The sequence below is a fragment of the Phyllostomus hastatus genome, unplaced genomic scaffold (genome assembly GCF_019186645.2).
Source record: "Phyllostomus hastatus isolate PE091 unplaced genomic scaffold, TTU_PhHast_1.1 phas_scaffold_55, whole genome shotgun sequence".
In the NCBI taxonomy this organism is placed as follows: Eukaryota; Metazoa; Chordata; class Mammalia; order Chiroptera; family Phyllostomidae; genus Phyllostomus; species Phyllostomus hastatus.
In genome coordinates, this window is record NW_025334035.1 from 14,834,350 (window position 1) to 14,837,504 (window position 3,155).

Genomic DNA, 3,155 nt, shown 5'->3' on the forward strand with positions numbered 1-3,155 from the left:
AAATAGAACTGCCATATGATATAGTAATTCCACTTTTGTTTATTCAAATTAAGTGAAAACACTGACTTGAAAAGATATATGCACCCCTGTGTTCACTGCACATTAAGTATAACAACATACAGAAGCAATCTAGGTGTCCATTGATAGATGAATGGATAAAGGAAATGATGTATATTCCAAAGTGTTGAGTTCAATTCAAGGCACCTTCCCTATTCTGTTAATTAAACTTTGAGACATTGAAACACAGGCTAGGGGAGATGATTGGATAGAAAGCATTGCTCTATTCCAACTTCCAGCCAAGACGGAGGCATAGGTAAACATGCTTTGTCTCTGTGCACAACTACAGCAACAATTACAACTAAACTACAAAACAATTTCACCCAAATTCATCAGAAAACTGAGCTGTATGGAAGTCCAACAACCAAGGATTTAAAGAAGCCACATTCATCATTCATCCAAATGGGTAAGAGGGGCAGAGGCACATGGAGAGACAGCAGAACAGGAAGTCCTACATTCATGTGTGGTGGATAAAAACCCAGAGGGATACCTCGGAGAGCAATCCCAGCTCCCAATCAGACCACCCAGCACAAAATTCCAGCACCAGGAAAATAATTCTCCATAACTTCTGGCTGCAAAAACCAGTGGGAATCGGGGCACCAGGAGAAACTGCAGGATTCTCAAGAGACTTTTCTTAAAGGGCTCACAACGGAGTAAGGACTCACACAGACCCACACCTTTTGGGATTCAGCACTAGGGCAATAACTGGAAAGGCACAAGTGGCATACTGGGGAAGGAGAGGAAGTGAAGTGACTGGCAAGGGGGCAAGTGCCAGGGAGACAGCTTCCTCTCAGGTAATCTCCAGAGGCCAAGCAGCAGCATTGTCCCCTCTTTGACCACTCCCCCACACAACCACAAAGTGTTGAAATGGGTCATCTTGCCCTGGTGACAACCTAATGCTCCACCTCACACAATTTACAGGTGCCTTTCCTACAATAGGCCATGCTACTAAGACAGGTAGTCAAAGCAGCTCTACCTAATACACAGAAACAGACACAGGGAGGCTGCCAAATTGAGGAGACAAAGAAATATGGCCCAAATGAAAGAACAGAACAAAACTGCAGAAAAAGAACTAAACAAAACAGAGATAGCTAATCTATCAGATGCAAAGTTCAAAACACTGGTGATCAGGATGCTCAAAGAACTCATTGGGTACTGCAACAACATAAAAAAGACCCAGACAGAAATAAAGGTTGCATTAAATGAATAAAGAAAAATCTTTAGGGAACCAACAGTGAAGGGGATAAAGCCAATATTGAAATCAACGACTGGAACATAAGAAAGAAAAAGCATTTTATTAGAACAGCAAGAAGAAAAAAGAATTTGAAACAAAACAAAACAAAAAAAAACTAGGAGAGAATAAGGAGTCTCCGAGACATCTTCAAACATACCAGCATCCAAATCAGAGGTGGTGACAGAAGGAGAAGATGAAGAGCAAGAAAATGAAAACTTATTTTAAAAAACAATGAAAGAAAACTTCCCTAATTTAGTGAAGAAAATAAACATACAAGTCTAGGAAGCACAGAGCCCCAAACAAGTTGGATCTAAAGAGGATCACACCAAGACACATCATAATTAAAATGCCAAAGTTTAAAGATAAGGAGAGAATCTTAAAAGCAGCCAGAGAAAAGCAGACAGTTACCTATGTAGGAGTTCCCATAAGACTGTCGGCTGATTTCTCAAAAAGTACTTTATAGGCAAGAAGGGACTGACAGAAGTATTCGAAATGATGAAAAGCAAGGCACTACAAAGGTGGATTACTCAATTCAGCAAAGCTATCATTTAGAATGGAAGGGCATATAAAGTGCTTCTCATACAAGGTAAAGCTAAAGGAGTTCATCACCAGCAGGCCAGTATTACATGAAATGTCAAAGGGAACTATGGGTATACAAAAAAGAACATCAAAACTATAAACATTAAAATTGCAGTAAATGCAAAACTATCAACAACTGAATTTAAAAAACAAACTAAGCAAACAAAGAGAACAGGAACAGAATCATAGATATGGAGAACATTTGGAGGTTTATCAGCTGGTAGAGGGGAGTGGGAGAATGGGGAAAAAGGCAGAGTGATTAAGAAGTACAAATTGGTAGGTACAAAATAGACAAAGGGATGTTAAGAACAGTATGGGAAATAGAACCGTATAGAGAAACCAAAGAACTTATATGTATGATCCATCGACATGAACTAAGAGAGGAGATTGCTGGAGGGAATGGGGGTACCAGGTTGAGGGGGCAAATGGGAAAATCAGGACAACTGTAAGAGCATAATCAATAAAATATATTTTTAATTTTTAAAAAAAGAAAGCATTGCTCTATTCATTTACCTTTTGACCTATAGTGGGTTGGCGGGAGGAGAAAAGGGTGTATATATATTCAATGGAATATTACTCAGAAATAAAAAGAATAAAATCTTGCCATTTGGGACAACATGGATGGACCTAGAGGGTATTATGTTAAGTAAACTGAGTCATACAAAGAAAGATAAATACTGTATGGTTTCATTTATATGTGTAATCTAAATAACCACAACAACCAAAGCAAATGATCAAACAAAACAAAGACAGACTCATAGAAAGAGAGATTCAACTGATAGTTGCCCAGGGTTGGGGAGGGGATGGATGAGAATGGGGAATATAGTCAATAAGATTGTGGTAAGAGTGCATGGTGACAGATGATAACTAGACTTAGTGTAGTAACAATGTTGTAAGGAATGAAAATGCTGAGTCACTTAATTGTACCACTGAAACTAATATAATATAATATTTTATACCAACTATACTTAAAAAAAGAAAATAAATGACAGGGTACCAGAGGGAAATTTGGATATTCAAGAAGAAATGAAGATCATCAGAAGTGGCAATTTTCTGGGTAAGCATAAAATTTTTTTTCTCTTAATGTACTTAAAATATATATGACTATTTAAACCAAAAATTATAACATTGTCTTCAGGGGTACTGTAAAGCAAATGTCTGTGTCCCACCTAAATTCACATGTTGAAACCTAATTCCCAATGTGATGAAGTTTGGAAGTGAGGCATTTAGGAGATGATTGGGACATGGGGCAGAGCCCTCATACATGGGATTCGTGCCCTCATAA

At 38.2% G+C, this 3,155-nt stretch overlaps 1 non-coding gene across 1 annotated transcript; it reads left to right on the forward strand.

Annotated features, from left to right (window-relative positions):
* The first annotated feature begins 174 nt into the window (after positions 1–174).
* Positions 175–305, forward strand: LOC123809533. Its single transcript, XR_006784012.1, has one exon. It is a non-coding gene; the product is annotated as a small nucleolar RNA SNORA36 family (small nucleolar RNA).
* The last annotated feature ends 2,850 nt before the right edge of the window (positions 306–3,155 follow it).